Below are 20,338 nucleotides of genomic sequence, written 5' to 3' on the forward strand. Positions count from 1 at the left end.
CATGTTGACATAATTTTTGTATGAATGTGGCCGCCGAAGCGCAAGACCTGAAAGAGAACTCAGTATTTGCGCGCTGACTGGAATAAGCGTGTGCGCGCTTCGGATGAGCGCACAGAAATCTCACAGCGCGTGCGAGTTCTCTTTCGCGTCTTGTTCTTTAAGGTTTAAATCAGCAAGGCTTGAATGAGTTAGTTTAAATACAGACAGCAAAGTGTGCTGTTCAGGTCTCACCTGCGCTCGCACGCTATCAACACCCGGGTGATGACGACGTAAATGACTGAACATTAGAGCAGACGACACTCACAGTTAACAGTTTACAAAGAGTGACTGTTTTGTCCACACTTTCTGATTATCGTTGTTGTAACGTTTTGTGCATCCATCGACTGAAACATACATTATCTGAACTCTGTCTGTTTTCCACGTTGCTATTTTAAACAAATCATATTAACCAATAGATGCGTCGTCATTCGAGATGGACCGCAGTGCAAGTGCCGTCCGTAAGTGGAGAACCGTATGGTTCGATTTTTTTACCGAGAACCGTTGCACCCCTAATACATATACAGCTATGGAAACAATTAAGAGACCACTTAACATTGATTTCTGAACTAGGAGTGGTCTCTTAATTTTTTCCATAGCTGTATATCCGAGTCCTGATCGGGAGGTAATGTCCGATTCCGATCGAGTCTAAAACCACAAGATCGGGCCCGATTTCCAATCATGTGATCGGATCTGGACATCCCTAGTGCTTAGTTCCCTAAGCTGACCATAGGTTGTAGGCTTACATGAGGACTCCTCCTGAAGTTCAGCCCTAGGCTGGTTTGTGCTGCCCTGGATCAGGGTTTCTAGCGCACAGCCACCTCAGTGCAAATAATCAAGCGCTGAGTTGATCCTAGGATGAGCGGATTATTCTCCCCTCAAAACGAGGGTTTCTAGCACTCAGCTGAGTTCTGCTCTCCAGGATGCCTGTCAACATGGCCACTAGATTAAAGCTGTATGTTTTTATGGGTATAAGGCCCTCTGGGCCACCTTTTAAACATATTGGTATATGTAAGAGTGTACTCCTCTCGCTGAGAGAGTTACAATGTTTTATTGAGTACATTTCTGGTTGGCCAGGGCCCCAAGTGATAATTTAACCTCCTTATGGTTTGGTTATTTGTCCTTCCTGGTGTTTCAAACACTGCCACGAGCTGACACCTCATGTCTGCTGAGGTCATAGGCCCGTCTCTGGGGCCTTCCTTTGCGCGTGATGGCGTATGTTGTACTCCTCTTGCTTTAAAGAGTAAAAAGGGTTCCTTTTACAGAGTTTTACTGACATTGCTTGTTGGATTGTGCTAGGTGGACTGTTATGCAGGCACTTCACAGTCTTATTTTTTGCTGCATACTGAAGTCATGTTTCTTGCTTTCAGCAAGATTGGTGTTCAAGGTGGCCTTCACAGGCCACCATTGAAGGTCCTGTCTTTGTGACGAAGTACTCTAGCTTACAGTGGGTACAGAAAGTATTCAGACCCCCTTAAATTTTTCACTCTTTGTTATATTGCAGCCATTTGCTAAAATCATTTAAGTTCATTTTTTTCTTCATTAATGTACACATAGCACCCCATACTGACAGAAAAACACAGAATTGTTGACATTTTTGCAGATTTATTAAAAAAGAAAAACTGAAACATCACATGGTCCTAAGTATTCAGACCCTTTGCTCAGTATTTAGTAGAAGCACCCTTTTGATCTAATACAGCCATGTCTTTTTGGGAAAGATGCAACAAGTTTTTCACACCTGGATTTGGGGATCACCTGCCATTCCTCCTTGCAGATCCTCTCCAGTTCTTTCAGGTTGGATGGTAAACGTTGGTGGACAGCCATTTTTAGGTCTCTCCAGAGATGCTCAATTGGGTTTAAGTCAGGGCTCTGGCTGGGCCATTCAAGAACAGTCACTAAGTTGTTGTGATGCCACTCCTTCATTATTTTAGCTGTGTGCTTAGGTTCATTGTCTTGCAGTGGTGTAATGTAACGAAGTAATAATACTTCGTTACAGTACTTAAGTATTTTTTGAGAGAATCTGTACTTTACTTGAGTCTTTATATTTCTGTCAACTTTTACTTTTACTCCACTACATTTCCTAAATAAAATGTATACTTTTACTCCGATACATTTTCCCAAAGCATTTTCATTACTTACTACAAAATAAAGTCGGAAGAACACAGACTGCAAGCAAGTGCTCGCACAACCGCGGTTAATTTCATTTTCCAGGTTGCATCCGTTGCTGGAGCGGCTGAGAATATGTGCTGTCATTATACAGTACGAGAGCGGCCTCTAGAGGCGAAATAAAAACTATTACTGATGCCTCGTATTGTTTGTTTTGACACGTGACGTGAGGCTGCGCGCTGCCTCTATGCGCGCTGCACAGAGCGGGGCACTTCAAAAACGGATTTAAAACGAAAAACAAAATGGTATGTTATAGTGTACTTAACAGTACATGTATTCATATCATTATAAAGTAATTAGTTAGATGCTGCATTAGTGGAGAACAGTAGTATGTTTTCCGTCGAGGCTAACATTAGTAGTACCTCAAGCGGTTAAAACAATGTGACAAAAATACCAACTGTTTAATGTCACGATTGTTACCATTCATTTGCATTATTTTATATCCATTTGTTCGCTGTTATGCATTCGTTATCCAGCGAAGTTGCACATTTAAACTGTATCCTCATCATGCAGCGACAGAAACATTTATCAGAAATGCATTCGATTTGTTCTTTTTATTGGCACTGTAACACATATTTTGATTAGATCATCATCAAGTTTTCTAAAATAGAGGCAAATAATGTGTGAAAGTATACATATAATTGACCCATGCTGTGCCTTTGTGTGTAAAGATGGTAAGTTTTAAACATGACTGTTATGAAATGGTAACATTTCACAATAAGAGTCCATTTGTAAATTAAAGGTTAATAAAAGTATTGTCCATTGTTAATTTCGACATTTACATTTTTACATTTTAAAGTTCTCTCTTACATTAGTTATAATGCACTATGAATTAACATTAACAATGATCAATGTATAATTAATATATTAGTATTTTTTATATTTAAAAAATTCAATAAACATTTAGCCATTTTTTAATTCAAAGAAACAAAATGTAAGAAAGAGTTAAAACTGAACATAATCATGCTGCTCAAACTATATTTTTGCTCCTTTTGTATTTTACATTTACTTGTACTTTTACTTTCAATACTTAAGTACATTTAATATCAAAAAAATACTTTTCGTACTTAAGTACAAAAAATATCACATACTTTAAAACTTTTACTCAAGTAACATTCTAAACAGTGACTTCTACCAAAGTCATTTTCTGGTAAGATAACTATACTTTTACTCAAGTATGGTTTTCGAGTACTTTATACACCACTGTTGTCTTGTTGGAAGGTAACCCTTCGGCCCAGTCTGAGGTCCTGAGCACTCTGGAGAAGGTTTTCGTCCAGGATATCCCTGTACTTGGCCGCATTCATCTTTACCTCGATTGCAACCAGTCGTCCTGTCCCTGCAGCTGAAAAACACCCCCACAGCATGATGCTGCCACCACCATGCTTCACTGTTGGGACTGTATTGGACAGGTGATGAGCAGTGCCTATTTTTCTCCACACATACCGCTTAGAATTAAGGCCAAAAAGTTCTATCTTGGTCTCATCAGACCAGAGAATCTTATTTCTCACCATCTTGGCAAACTCTGTGTGGGCTTTCATGTGTGTTGCACTGAGGAGAGGCTTCCGTTGGGCCACTCTGCCATAAAGCCCCGACTGGTGGAGGGCTGCAGTGATGGTTGACTTTCTACAACTTTCTCCCATCTACCGACTGCATCTCTGGAGCTCAGCCACAGTGATCTTTGGGTTCTTCTTTACCTCTCCAACCAAGGCTCTTCTCCCCGATAGCTCAGTTTGGCCGGACGGCCAGCTCTAGGAAGGATTCTAGTCGTCCCAAACGTCTTCCATTTAAGGATTATGGAGGCCACTGTGCTCTTAGGAACCTTAAGTGCAGCAGAAATTTTTTGTAACCTTGGCCAGATCTGTGCCTTGCCACAATTCTGTCTCTGAGCTCTCTTCAGGCAGTTCCTTTGACCTCATGGTTCTCATTTGCTCTGACATGCACTGCGAGCAGTAAGGTCTTGTATAGACAGGTGTGTTGCTTTCCTAATCAAGTCCAATCAGTATAGTCAAACACAGCTGGACTCAAATGAAGGTGTAGAACCATCTCAAGGATGATCAGAAGAAATGGACAGCACCTGAGTTAAATATAAGAGTGTCACAGCAAAGGGTCTGAATACTTAGGACCATGTGATATTTCGGTTTTTCTTTTTTAATAAATCTGCAAAAATGTCAACAATTCTGTGTTTTTCTGTCAATATGTTGTGCTGTATGTACATTAATAAGGGAAAAAAATAACTTAAATGATTTTAGCAAATGGCTGCAATATAACAAAGAGTGAAAAATTTAAGGGGGTCTGAATACTTTCCGTACCCACTGTATGTGAGTCTTACTCCACAGAACTATTATCATGATGTAGGCCTGTCTGGCCTCCATGGTTATGTGCTGACAGTATGGTCTACCTGTTGAGCTTTGTACTTCCCTGCTAGGGTTATTGGTGTAATAGTGCTTAGCTCCCTAAGCTGATCACTGGGGTAGGCTTCTATGAGGCCTCCCAGTGAGGATCAGCCCCAGGCTGGTTTGTATTCTCCTGTATAAGGGTTCTCTAGCACACAGCCTCCTCAGTGCAAATAATCAGGCACTGAGTAGATCCTTTGGTTCCCTGGCCACACTCCCTTTAAGGGACCACTTTTCCTCGGAAACATTGGTCCCAGAAGCCCTGAGCGGCCTTGGTAGGCTTTTTCTATGGAAGGCCTCTTTGGTGGGTGAGGGTGAGTTGCTGGCGTTTCTTTCAAAACTGCTTTACATTTGTCTTAGCCATATTTTTTGGCATGCACTCTCCTTAAGCATGACGGCATGGGTATATCATTCCCCATAGCATTTCAACGCAGAGCGAGTTCCCTTTCGAAAGGGAATGTCTCAGGTTACGTATGTAACCATGGTTCCCTGAGAAGCCCCCAACCCCCCCCCAGTTCTGGAGAGGAAGTCGGCCACAACCATCTGAACACCCGGCCTGTGGATCACCTTGAATTTAAAAGGCTGTAAAGCGAGATACCAACGAGTGATCCGCGCATTGGTGTCCTTCATGCGGTGGAGCCACTGCAGAGGGGCATGGTCCGAACAGAGGGTGAATTCCCGCCCCAGGAGATAATAGCGGAGGGTGAGGACGGCCCACCTGATGGCTAAACATTCTTTCTCCACGTGCCCAATTGTGCACTTCCCTCTCAGCGACCTCAGGACAGCCCTCAAATGCTGCATATGCCGCTGCCAATCGTTACTAAAAATAATAATGTCATCCAGATAGGCAGCCGCATATGCATATACGGCCGGATGCGAATCACCACACCCGGCTCGGTCTCGATGTGGTGCTGAATGAGGTCAGTATGGCCCGGTAGGGGAGAGAACACGTCAGCAAACTCAGCCTGTAATTTGGAAACATCAGTGAGCTGTGAGGGCGAGAGGTGATCTCCCCCCGGGGCCCAGAGCGAGGGATTGTTTTTTTACATTCGCCTCTGGCCCGAGATCATCCTCTCCGCTAATCACCGTTGCCAGCATCACTGACTCCGCCTCACTCCACTTTTTCAGGAGGTTGAGGTGATAAATTTGATGTGCCCCTCTCCTGTCGGACCGTATTACTTCATAATCGAGATCACCAACTCGCCGTGTGACCTCAAAAGGTCCTTGCCACTTCCCCAGTCATTTTGAGCTTGACGTGGGGAGTAATACGAGTACTTTCTCTCTCGGTGTAAATTTACGCAGATTAGTTCCCCTGTCATACAACCGGCACTGTCTGTCCTGGGCTTGTAACAAATTCTCCATAGATAGCCGCCCCAAAGTGTGGAGTTTTGTTCTCAAGTCCAGCACATACTGAATTTCATTTTTCGATTGAGATGGTCCGTTCTCCCAAGACTCTCTTAGGACATCCAACACCCCGCGGGGGTGGCGCCCAAAGAGAAGCTCGAAGGGGGAAAACCCCGTGGAGGCTTGCGGGACCTCTCGCACAGCGAACAACAGGGGTTCCAACATTTATCCCAATTTTTGGCGTCCTCTTGAACGAACTTACGAATCATGGATTTAAGCGTGCGATTAAAACGTTCGACCAACCCGTCTGTTTGTGGGTGAAAGACGCTGGTTCGAATCGATTTAATGCCCAACAATTCGTACAGTTCGCGTAGCGTACGTGACATAAACGCCGTGCCTTGATCAGTGAGGATTTCTTTCGGAATCCCCACTCGGGAGATTAAACTGAAGAGGGCGTCCGCAACACTCTTAGCGGAAATGTTGCGGAGAGCCACTGCTTCTGGATATCGTGTTGCATAATCCACAATGACTAATGCAAAACGATGCCCTCTCGCTGATCGCTCTAATGGCCCGATGAGGTCCATGCCAATTCGTTCGAAAGGGACCTGCATTAATGGAAGGGGGCGCAAAGGCTGGGGGATTTACCAGCTGACATTCACGACAAGACGCGCACCACCTGCGCACGTTCTCGTGAATGCCCGGCCAAAAGAATCGGGCCATGAGGCGATTTAGTGTCGCTGTTTGTCATAAGTGTCCAGCCATTGGGTTAGAGTGAGCCGCATGGAAAAGCATTTCCCTGCGGCTCTTTGGTACTAATAACTGGGTTGTATCCTCTTTTGACTGAGTGTCTTGGGTCACTCGATACAACCTATCTTTAAAAATCGCAAAATAGGGATAAGTCAGTGGTCGTCCAGGCTGGAGAGGCTGACCGTCGATCATGCTGACCCTCTCAAACGCATTTTTCAGCGTCTCATCGTGAGACTGCTCCAGGGGGAAATCATCACGGTCCGAGAGAATCAGTCTCCTGACCCCGCTCTGTTCCCCTGAGGCAGTCACCACTGGTCCCTGGTCAGTCTCCCCCGCCTGCACTCGCACTTCCTTTCCCCGCGCACATTTACTCCAAGAGGCACCCGAGCATAAATGTCCCAATAATTTATTAAATGCAGGCCAATTCGTCCCCAAAATTATCGGGTGCCGGAGGTGCGGATTAACTGCCACCTCCACACTATGCTTTTGACCCCTAAATAGAATCCCGACTGACACCAATGGATAACTCGCGATATCCCCGTGCACTCACCGTACCTTAACCACGCGGCCTGTATCCAATGCCCCGGATGAAATCAGGCTTTGACGCGATCGCCATCAGCCATTTGCGGCAGGAGTCCCGGAGCTGTTGGGCCAACACGAAGGGCCGCTGCAGGATGGCCCTCTTGAGGTCGTTGAAGACCAGGAGGTTCTGGATGGGCAGCTGCTGCGCTGCCACCTGCGACTCGCCCGAGAGCAGCGGGACGAGCCGCATGGGCCACTGGTCCCAGGGCCAACCTGACACCTCAGCAGCCTTTTCAAACAGGTCCAGGAAGGCCTCCGGGTAATCTTGCGGGCCCATCTTCTGCAGTGGCAGCTGGAAGAGGCCAGCAGCTGCCGCGCTGGTCTCCGCGGGAACCTCCCGGTCTATCCAGCTCCGGAACCTCTCGCGGTCCTCCTGCTGGCCCTGGATGATCGCCTCGAAGCGGCGTTTCTGGTCATTCCGAAGATCCAGCAGGGCCCGATGTTGTTCTTGATGAAGGACCGAAACCGAGTATGCATTGGAAGGGTGTTAATCCAGTGGTGGCTTGACGGAGGGAGTTCTGGGCATACTCGACCCAACCCAGGTACTGGTTCCAGGAGTCCTGGTGGCCGTGACAGAAGGTACGCAGGAAGCGGCCGATCTCCTGGATCTTCCGTTCCGTCTGCCCGTTCGACTGAGGATGGTATCCAGACGATAGGCTGACGGTCACACCCAGGAGGGAGAAGAACGCCTTCCAGACTCGAGAGACAAATTGAGGTCCTCTATCAGAGACAATATCTTCGGGGATTCCATAGTGACGGAAGACGTGGTTGAACATTAATTCCGCTGTGGCCATGGCAGTCGGTAGACCTTCCAGGGGTATTAGACGGCAGGCTTTGGAGAAACGGTTTACGACGACCAGAATGAAGGTGTGACCATCAGACTCGGGGAGATCGGTGACGAAGTCCACTCCTAGGTGTGACCAGGGTCTCTCAGGAACGGGCAGAGGATTGAGCTTGCCGGTTGGAAGATGCCGTGGGCTCTTGGAGATGGCGCACTCCCTGCAGCCCTGCACGTACCTTCTGACGCCCTCATTGACCCCCGGGTGACCAGTGCCAAGTGAAGAGTGAACGGAGTGCAGGAGTGGAGTGCGTCGTGTCCGGGTGATGTAGTGCAAGCCTTGGGGGCAACCCGGCGGAGTGCGTGAGGAGGCATTGGAGGAGGGTAAGGTCTCTTCTGACCATTCGATAGGGCTCACGAAGATAGATTCAGGCAGGATAGGTTCAGGTTCGTCGTTCTTTTCCTCGGGAGCGTGGAGACATGAGAGAGCATCGGCTTTGAGGTTCTTGGCACCAGGGCGGTATGATATGGTGAAGTTGAATCGTGAGAAGAACATTGCCCACCAGGCTTGACGAGGGTTGAGTCGCTTAGCAGCTTTCAGATACTCGAGGTTCTTATGGTCAGTTAGAACTTGGAATGGGTGATTTGCTCCCCATTTGCTCTAGTTGTTACTCTATGTATGACATTAATTATATTTGATTGAAAAATGGATTAATCTGCCTATTTTTAATTACACATGCTTTTTGAATTGGAAGAAAATGAATAAAATGTGTTTATTTCAAACATCTATATTATTCTATATATAAATTAATTGTGTATAGTGTTTTTCTTAATAGAGAATATGAGTCATTCCGTTTACCTTTTTTACATTACTTCAATCTATTACCATGGCAAAACGGTTCAAGATATCCATTATCCGTTTTCAATTTAACATCTTCAATGTCTTAGCAACATGTAAAAAATGTTTGGTCTGAATGGAATAAACTCCCTAGAAGTAGTAGTTTAAAATTCAGAGCCTGTTTAGTCAAAGATCCACATTCAAACCAAAATAGCAGACTTCCTGTTGGTCGGAGCTAATGACTGTAAATAAGAAAATTGTCCAGGTTAATGAGAAGAATAAGCGTACCGAGTTTGGTGACTGTAGGTTAAACTAACCCCCCACTTTTGTCAAAAGGTGGCGCTATAGAGGCCCTGCTCCCCGCCCGTTTCTACGATTTTGCCCATGTCTGCTGGTTGATATCTCTGATGTGTGCATTGAGTTTTCAAAACTAATATTAAAGTTTAATGCGTTGCCATGGCAACAGTGTTTGTGATATCACTATTATTTTCAAAGGTCTACATTCACCATGTCTTGACATTATTCTGGTGAAGTTTGAAGCAAATCGGATAAAAATAAGATGGTGATCTCAAAGCATTTTGAAAGTGACACACTTCTTGCTATCAGTTGGTGGCGCTATAACTTTGACTCACAATAGTCACATCCATGTGATCGGACTACTACAACCAACACACTCGTGAAGTTTAAGAAAGATCAATCAATGTATGCAGAAGTTATAACACACTTCCTGTTTCCCTTTTCTCACCATAAATTTGTTACCTCGCCACGGCCAAACCGTTCGAGATATCAAAAATTCGCTGGCAATTTTTCATCATCGATGTCTTGACTTCATGCTGACCGAGTTTGGTGGTGATCGGAATAATCTCCTAGGAGGAGTATATCAAATTCCAGAGCATGCGTTTTTCAAACAACCCATAATAGCTGACTTCCTGTTGAGGTGACGTATAACTTAGAGCACGAAAGTTGTTCGGCCCGATGAGGTCTATATGTGTACCGAGTTTTAGACTTACATGTGCAAGCGTGTTTCATATATGGACCAAGTTTTCGGGCTGTCGAGCCCCCCTGCCACGCCCGGGTACCAGCCTCTGTACGGCTGTCATGGCCGCGGGTTCTGACCCGTGTGCAAAATTTCAAGAGTTTTTGAGCATGTTAAGGGCCCCAAAACCCCCAAAAACTTAGAAAAAAAAAATATATATATATAGCTGCGAGCAGCGATGACGGGCCAAAGCCCGGTGGCACCGCCACCCCTGTGGTAAATTAGAATGTAAATTAGAAAATTGTCCGGCTTGATGAGAACAATATGTGTACAAAGTTTGGTGACTGTAGGAAAAACTAACCCAAAATAGCAGACTTCCTGTTGGTCGGAGCTAATGACTGTAAATAAGAAAATTGTCCAGGTTAATGAGAAGAATAAGCGTACCGAGTTTGGTGACTGTAGGTTAAACTAACCCCCCACTTTTGTCAAAAGGTGGCGCTATAGAGGCCCTGCTCCCCGCCCGTTTCTACGGTTTTGCCCATGTCTGCTGGTTGATATCTCTGATGTGTGCATTGAGTTTTCAAAACTAATATTAAAGTTTAATGCGAGCGTGTTTCATATATGGACCAAGTTTTCAGGCTGTCGAGCCCCCCTGCCACGCCCGGGTACCAGCCTCTGTACGGCTGTCATGGCCGCAGGTTCTGACCCGTGTGCAAAATTTCAAGAGTTTTTGAGCATGTTAAGGGCCCCAAAACCCCCAAAAACTTAGAAAAAATAAAAAAAATATATATATAGCTGCGAGCAGCGATGACGGGCCAAAGCCCGGTGGCACCGCCACCCCTGTGGTAAATTAGAATGTAAATTAGAAAATTGTCCGGCTTGATGAGAACAATATGTGTACCAAGTTTGGTGAATCATCAATGTCTTGTCTTGATGCTGACTGAGTTTGGTGGCGATCGGATTAATCGTCTAGGAGGAGTATATCAAATTCCAGAGCATGCGTTTTTCAAACAACCCTTAATAGCTGACTTCTTGTTGGCATGGCATTTAACTTAGAGTACGAAAGTTGTTCGGCCCGATGAGGTCTATATGTGTACCGAGTTTTATACTTGTATGTGCAAGCGTGTTTGATATATAGACCATGTTTTCGGACCCCATTCAAGGGGGCGCTGTCGAGCCCCCCTGCCACGCCCGGGTACCAGCTTCTGCCCGGCCCTGTTTTCGAGCATGGTAAGGGCCCCAAAAATGCCCAAATAGTCTGAAAAAAAAATATATATATAGCTGCGAGCAGCGATGACGGGCCAAAGCCCGGTGGCACCGCCACCCCGGTTGCTTCAGGTCAGCTGTGCACAGCGGGCAATGTGCATTTAAAACAATTAAACATAAAAGGACTGTCAATTTCAAACCACATTTACTGCAGCGGCTGATGCTTCTATGATGACAAACCACAAAAGCCACATGTATGAGATCGTTTAAATTGAGATGACTTTCATGTCACAGAATGTTATAAGTCTATTTCAAATGAGTGCAGAATATCATCATAATCTGAAATGTCTGGGTTTTTTCTCATTGCGAGTTCAGGCTGCATGATTTTAGCCCCGATTTTCGCTCGCAGACAGGTTTTGTGAAATCGCAGACAAATGCCCGAAATCACAGGCAAATCAGTGCTCTGTTATGCGAGTGCTCTGTCACAGTCTCTCCAACCATTTCCTCCTCCATATTCTTTTATTTTTCTTGTTTTCGCTGCAAATCAGCACACAGGCCATTCGTATGCAATTTGAAGCATGTTAAGAGTCTCAAAAGCTTCCAAAACTAATATTAAAGTTCGATGCGTTGCCATGGCAACAGTGTTTGTGATATCACTATTCTTTTCAAAGGTCTACATTCACCATGTCTTGACATTATTCTGGTGAAGTTTGAAGCAAATCGGATAAAAATAAGATTGTGATCTCAAAGCATTTTGAAAGTGACACACTTCTTGCTGCCAGTTGGTGGCGCTATAACTTTGACTCACAATAGTCACATCCATGTGATCGGACTACTACAACCAACACACTTGTGAAGTTTCATAAAGATCAATCAATGTATGCAGAAGTTATAACACACTTCCTGTTTCCCTTTTCTCGCCATAAATTTGTTACCTCGCCACGGCCAAACCGTTCGAGATATCAAAAATCTGCTGGCAATTTTTCATCATCGATGTCTTGACTTCATGGTGACCGAGTTTGGTGGTGATCGGAATAATCTCCTAGGAGGAGTATATCAAATTCCAGAGCATGCGTTTTTCAAACAACCCATAATAGCTGACAACCCATAATAGCTGACTTCCTGTTGAGGTGACGTATAACTTAGAGCACGAAAGTTGTTCGGCCCGATGAGGTCTATATGTGTTCCGAGTTTTAGACTTATATGTGCAAGCGTGTTTCATATATGGACCAAGTTTTCGGGCGCAATTCAAGGGGGCGCTGTCGAGCCCCCCTGCCACGCCCGGGTACCAGCCTCTGTCCGGCTGTCATGGCCGCGGGTTCTGACCCGTGTGCAAAATTTCAAGAGTTTTTGAGCATGGTAAGGGCCCCAAAAATGCCAGAATAGTCAAAAAAAAAAAATAAAAAAATAAAATAAATAAATATAGCTGCGAGCAGCGATGACGGGCCAAAGCCCGGTGGCACCGCCACCCCTGTGTCTTCAGGGCAACTGTGCATGGCGGGCAATGGGCATTTAAAACAGTTAAGCATAAAAGGACTGTCAAATTCACTCCATATTTACTGCACTACAAGGTAGCGCTATAGAGCCCCTCCTCTCTGCCCATTTCTAAGGCGTTGTCCATGTCTACTGGCTAACAATCCTGATGTGTGTGTGGAGTTTCAAACAATTTGAAGCATGAGTCTCAAAAGCATTCAAAACCATTATAAAAGTTTGATGCGTTGCCAAGGCAACTGTGTTTGAGATATCGCAATTCTTTTCAAAGGCCTACATCTGACATGTCTTGACATTATTTAAATGAAGTTTGAAGCAAATAGGGTAAACATAAGATGGTGATCTCAAAGCATGCTGAAAGTAACACATTTCCTGCTGCCAGTTGGTGGCGCTATAACTTTGACTCACAATAGTCACATCTATGTGACCAGCCTTGTAGAACGAAGACACAGCCGAAGATTCATCAAAATTAATTAATGTATGCAGAAGTTATAACACTCCCTTTCCCTTTTCTTGCTATTAATTCGTTGCCTCGCCACGGTCAAACCATTTGAGATATCCAAAATCCGTTTGCAATTAAACAACTTCAATGTGTTAGCAACAAGTTAAAAAAAGCTTGGTTTAAATTGGATAAACCCTGTAGGAGAAGTAGTATAAAATTCATAGCCTGTTTTTTCAAAAAATTAACATTCAAACAAAAATAGCCGACTTCCTGTTGGTCGGAGCTAATGAATGTAAATTAGAAAATTGTCCAGCTTGATGAGAACAATATGTGTACCGAGTTTGGTGATTGTAGGAAAAACTAACCCCCCCACTTTTGTCCCAAAAGGTGGCGCTACTGAGCCCCTCCACCACGCCCATTTCTATGGCTTTGTCCATGTCTACTGGTTGACAATATTGATTTGTGTGTCGAGTTTCATACAATTTGAAGCATGTCAAGAGCCTCAAAAACACTCAAGAATATTATTACAGTTTGACCTGTTGCCATGGCAACAATATTTCAAATATCAAAAATCCTGTCATAGGTCTACATCTGCTGTGTATTGACTTTACACTGATGAAGTTTGAAGCAAATCAGGTAAAAATAAGAGGGTGATCTCAAAGCCTTTCAAAAAGTGATACACTTCCTGCTGCCAGTTGGTGGCGCTATAACTTTGACTTTTGGCCCCCAAAAAATTTTTTTGGCCCGTGTGCAAAATTTCAAGAGTTTTTGAGCATGTTAAGGCCCCCCAAAACCCCAAAAACATAGAAAAAAAAAAAATAATAATAATAATCCTAAAGAAAACAAAAGGGCCTTCAGCCCCTTGGGCTTTGGCCCTAATAATAATAATAATCCTAAAGAAAACAATAGGGCCTTCAGCCCCTTGGGCTTTGGCCCTAATAATAATAATCCTAAAGAAAACAAAAGGGCCTTCAGCCCCTTACAGGGCTTTGGCCCTAATAATAATAATAATCCTAATGAAAACAAAAGGGCCTTCAGCCCTTTACAGGGCTTTGGCCCTAATAATAATAATCCTAAAGAAAACAATAGGGCCTTCAGCCCCTTGGGCTTTGGCCCTAATAATCCTAAAGAAAACAAAAGGGCCTTCAGCCCCTTGGGCTTTGGCCCTAAATATAGCTGCCAGCAGCAATTCGGGGCCAAGCCCCAGAAGGGGCAGTAGCGCAATACGGAGCAAAAACAGCAGAAATTGAATGTTCATGCAAAACGTCTCGGTTACGTATGTAACCCTCGTTCCCTGAAGGAGGGAACGGAGACGTACGTCAGTAGTGACCGACGAATTGGGATATCGCTTAGAGAGCCCTATCAGCTTTGTGTAAACTAAAACAAGCCAATGGAATTGGCGTGCGATATTTGCATAATGCGCACCGCCCCCGACAGGTGTATATAAATAGGAAGCAGATGCAATCGCACTGAGGAGACAACTGGTGTCCGCGCTACAGCGAGGGTACAGAAACTGTGGCGGCGGGACGTACGTCTCCGTTCCCTCCTTCAGGGAACGAGGGTTACATACGTAACCGAGACGTTCCCTTTCAGTCGGTCACGTTCGACGTACATTAGTGACCGACGAATTGGGATCCCAACTAAAGCGCCACAGTTACGAAACCCCTTCCAGTGCCCAGTGCAAGCTCAGCCGCCCATAGCACCGGCTGGCGGTGAAGGGGGCGAGCTTACACCGAGAGAGTCTACTGCTGTCTAACCAATACCCACTAAGTAAACTGGACTACACTGGGGAAGCGAACCTGTAAGGGACGCTGCGGAGACCACTACCTACCCAATGGGGGAGGAGTTTACGTGGGAATACACATATGGACTGGCCTGGGGGGCAGTACGCATATGGAGTCCCTGGGATGGCTCCACCTGGTAGGGGGAGACTCATCTGACAGGTGACAGCAGAGCTGGCTCTGCTAAGGGAAAGACACGGACTCGGCCCGTAGGGAGTTTTAAACCGTGGAAAATACACATATGGGACCGCTCACGTAGAGGGGTCACGACATATGGGCCCCAGCCAACAGACACAAAAAAAGCTTGGTTTGCGACGGATGTAGGCCTGGCATGAGCCGAAGGGGGAAGCGGAGGAACTCGACAGGGTTCGCCAGGCGGGGAACACGACTGGAGTGAAAGTATGCACGTATCCGGCCAGTGGCGGGAATGGCATTGCAAGCCGACACTTAGAGTGGGTACAACACGTCTACCGACTAGTGGATGCGAGTACATGTGAGGATACCGGCTCTACACGTAGGCTATAAAACCTAGCGAATGTGTTAGGTGTCGCCCAGCCCGCAGCTCTACAGATATCTGTCAGCGAGGCGCCATGAGCCAGCGCCCAGGAAGAGGCCACCCCTCTGGTGGAGTGGGCTCTCAACCCGAGCGGGAAAGGCACGCCCTGGGATTCGTACGCCAAGGCGATGGCATCCACTATCCAGTGGGCCATCCTCTGCTTGGAGACAGCCTTTCCCTTCTGCTGGCCTCCGTAACAGATGAAGAGCTGATCTGAGGTCCTGAAGCTTCGCGTTCTGTCTACGTAAACGCGCAGAGCGCGGACGGGACAGAGCAAAGCTAGGGCTGGGTCTGCCTCCTCCGAGGGCAGCGCTTGCAGGTTCACTACCTGATCTCTGAAGGGAGTGGTAGGAACCTTGGGCACGTATCCAGGCCGGGGTCTCAGGATAACGTGAGAATCACCGGGCCCGAATTCTAGGCACGTTTCGTCGACCGAAAATGCATGCAGATCCCCAACCCTCTTCAGGGAAGCCAATGCAACCAGAAGAACCGTCTTAAGAGACATTAGTTTCAGGTCGACTGATTGCAAAGGCTCAAAGGGATGACCCCGGAGAGCTGTGAGAACCAGGGTCAAATCCCAAGAGAGTACGGAGGAAGGGCGAGGAGGATTCAGTCTCCTGCCCAGGTGAAAAAGAATTATATTAAAAATATACTTTAATAAAGTGTACTAAGTATATTTTCTACATTTTGTACTATTTTCGTCAAATCCAAGTATAGTTAAGTGTATTCAATTATGTATTAACTTCAACTTAACATCTATTTAACTACACTTCTAGTGTAAATAGTATACTAAAATGGAACAACTTTTTTTAAACTTCAAGTGCACTAAAATACACTAATGAAAATCAAGATTCATGAGCAATTAAGCACACTTACAGTACAATTGCATTGTATTGCTATTCTAATGTAAATACACTTAAAAAGGCATTGCAGTGCAAATTATAGTTGTGTTTAAGTACATTTTGTGCATACTGCTATCATACTTATAATTACTATAAACAGTTAATTTAGCATGCCTCTGTAACATTTCAAGTGATCTACAAATGCACTTCCTAACTATATTTAGTGCTTTTAAAGTGTCCCACTATGACAATAATAATGTTTTTGAAGTGAAGTTCAATTACAACCTAAACATCATAGACACGTACTTTCAGTGCAATGTTATTATAGTGTAAGGTAGAAACAAATTGAAAGTACATTTCATTTGTAATTTTATCCCCATTTTGTTATACTTAAGCATGAATGTTGGTATTACACTACAAGTGTATTACATTACAATTCAGTTCAAATACATTAAATCAACGGATTACAAATTGCATTTCAGAAAAGGATCTTTATTATTAACACTAAAGTAACACACAAAAGCAGATATTGGCAAAAGGAGGAACCTTGAACAGTCGACTTTCTCTGAAATGCCGGGAACAGAACAATGGCAAACAACTTACTACACATGCATATCTACAGGTGCTGGTCATATAATTAGAATATCGTGAAAAAGTTAATTTTTTCATTGTAAATTATTTTAAAAAATGAAACTTTCATTTATACTAGATTCCCTACATGTAAAGTAAAACATTTCAAAAGTTTTTTTTTTTTTGTTTGTTTTTTTTAATTTGTTGATTAGTGTAATGACTGAGGCAAATCAGACACAATTATTGGTTAGTTAACCAATAGTTTAAGCTCACTCTGGAGTCTGTCCCCATCCCCCGGGAAGTTTTCAGTTACAAGTTTATTGCGCTGAGGAATGTGGTTGCTGCATGGAGAACAGAGTAGAGACACAGAAAATCTGCATCTTCCCTGCATTTTCCACACAGAACACAGACTCTATGGCATTAATGTATAGACAGACTGTGCTATAAATGAACCCTTCTCATGAAATGGTATCCATTATTACTGTTGTTGTATTGTACTCATTGTATTTACATGTTTTATGATTTTTAAGTAGTATGACATGCAAGGTAACTTCAATCATGCCATGTTTAGTGTCTACGGGTTCCCAGCGGGAAGATTTGAATGTTTGTGTATGCGGCATGTCCATACCTGCGCAACACATAAGTATTACAAGGATCTTGTAATAGTCCTTCAAATCTCAGCCAGTTTAATCTTAATCGGTCATAAAAGCCCCAACAAGGGGAGGTGTATGTCACCCGGAAATACAACATCCTGATTGGCCCACATCATTCCTAAGAGGTTGGCTTTGACCAGAGGTTAAAAGTCAGTGGATAGTGCCACTCCCTCTCTTTCTCCTTGCTCCTGAACGACCGAACGGACTGTCCTTGCGGCCGGCCTAGGCGAGGCCTGCAAGGCCTGTAGGCCTCGGCCTACAAACGAGCCATGTGCTCCTCATCCAACATGGAAAAGACTGATAAAAACTCCGAACTGAATCCTCAAGACCTCTCCTCAGATGGCAAAGCCGATGCTCCTCAGCCTAAGAGCACCTTGCAAGTATCGTACATTTTAACACTAAATAGCAATTTAGTATTAATTTGTAAGATGTACCGTTGCTATTCCCGAAGAAACTGATGATTCCTTTCCAGATTGCCTTTGACATTTCATGTAGCTCTAGTAACAGCATCTCTTCCGGTTCAACTCTATCATTACTCATTCTGACTTGTGTATGTGTGTGTGACCCTTTGTGTATGTTATGTTACGTGTTTGTTAGTTTAGTTATGTGTTTGTGAGTTAGTTAATAAAGATTGTGCACAGGACATGTTTGGTTCTGACTCCGTCTGCTAATGAATTGCCGCTTAAGTGATAGATCCGGACTACCTGCTCTGAGTAGTACAGTACAATAAGAAATATTATTTTTCCATAACTTGGAAATTAACATTTCTTAGAATTAATAAACAATCAACACTGAGCGTTCACTGGACGAACAGGTTAACTGATTGTAATATTAATTTTAATGTAGCTATGTCCAGTTAATCTGATTAACGGATTTGCATATTCATAATTAATCATAATTAATAATCATAATGAGTTATGAATAATTATTAATATTTCCCCTTTGAGTTAATTCGCTACATTAGAGCATACAGCTCATGAAAGTCCAAAATCCAGTATCTCAAAATATTAGAATATTTACATTTGAGTTTCATTAAATGACCATCCCTACAGTATAAATTCCGGGTATCTCTTGTTCTTTGAAACCACACTAATGGGGAAGACTGCTGACTTGGCAATGGTCCAGGAGACAATCATTGACACCCTCCACAAAGAGAGTAAGTCACAGATGGTCATTACTGAATGGGGTGGCTGTTTACAGAGTGATGTATCAAAGCATATTAAATGCAAAGTTGACTAGAAGGAAGAAATTGGGTAGGCAAAGGAGCACAAGCAACAGGGATGACCACAAGCTTGAGAATACTGTCAAGTAAAGCCGATTCAAACACTTGGGAGAGCTTCAAAATGAGTCAAATGAAGCCGGAGTCAGAGCAACAAGATTCACCAACGTCAGAAGCATCTTACCTGGGCTAAGGAGAAAAAGAACTGGACAGTGAACAGTGGTCGAAAGTCCTCTTTTCAGATAAAAGTACATTTTGCATTTCATGTTGACATCATGGTCCCAGAGTCTGAAGGAAGACTGGAGAGGCACAGAATCCAAGCTGCTTGAAGTCTAGAGGGAAGTTTCTGAAGTCAGTAATGATTTGGGGGGCCTTGACATCTGCTGGTGTTGGTCCATTGTGTTTTATCAAGTGCAACGTCAATGCAGCCATCTTCCAGGAGATTTTGGAGCACTTTATGCTTCCATCTGCTGACAAGCTTTATGGAGATGCTGATTTCCTTTTCCAGCAGGACTTTAGCACCTGCCCACAGTGCAAAAAACACTTCCAAGTGGTTTGCTGACCATGATATTACTGTGTTTTATTGGCCAGCCAACATGCCTGACCTGAATCTATGGGATATTTTCAAGAGAAAGATGAGAAACAGTCGATCCAACAATATACAGATGATCTGAAGGCTCAATAGTGCCTCAGCAGTGCCACAGGCTGATCACTTCCATGCCACACTTCAATGATGCTGTAATTTGTGCTAGGAGCAAGTCATTTGCTGTAATATGTGCTGCCGACCAAGTATTGAGTGCACAAATGAACATGCTAAAACAAGAACTTGAACTTTTCTGTTTTGAAAATCCATTTTTTGATTGATCTTAGAAAATATTCTAATATTTTGAGATACTGGATTTTGGACTTTCATGAGCTGTACACTCTAATCATCAAAATAAAAAAAATAAAAAAATAACTTTTGAAATGTTTTACTTTACATGTAGGGAATCTAGAATATATGAAAGTTTCATTTTTAAAAATAATTTACAATAAAAAACAGTAACTTTTTCACGATATTGTAATTATATGACCAGCACCTGTAGCTCTGACTTGAGTTACTAGAGGCCTTGTAGCTCTCATTGTTGCACTTCCTCCGTAGAAGGGCCCGGATCTCTGCCACCTTGGTGTTGGGGAATCGCTCCCTCACTGCATCTGTGAAAACAGGAAAGAAACATGGGGATGAATGAAAACAGGATAGACAATGTATAACATTGAAATACAATCATTGATTATAATGGATTTGTCAATCAATCATGACAATGGATTTGGATTCATAACTATGACATTACTGTACCTAAAATTGCGTTGTTTTTTTCTGGCTCAAGCTGCTCCTTCAGCTCGCCTTTTTTTCCTTTCCCTGTGAGGGTTGCCTATAAATGCAATATGTCACTTGTGGTCACAGTATTGGTACCTGCGCCAATTTGCCAGAGGCCTTGTAGTTATTTCCGTACCAGGGCTGGGATGAACAAAGTTTCACATGGAGCGTTCTGAGATAATTTTTTTGCTGAAAAGTTGTGCTAAAAAATAAACTGCCGGGATAATTATACAGCGCTTACACATCCAATAATGACATGTCCGATTCACGAACTAATGACTCAGTTGAACTGATTCACTTAAATGAATGGTTAAAACAACTGATCTGTCCAACACTGAACTCATGAGACATCTGAATCCGT

This window comes from Chanodichthys erythropterus, chromosome 16, assembly GCF_024489055.1.
Source record: "Chanodichthys erythropterus isolate Z2021 chromosome 16, ASM2448905v1, whole genome shotgun sequence".
NCBI classification, from domain to species: domain Eukaryota; kingdom Metazoa; phylum Chordata; class Actinopteri; order Cypriniformes; family Xenocyprididae; genus Chanodichthys; species Chanodichthys erythropterus.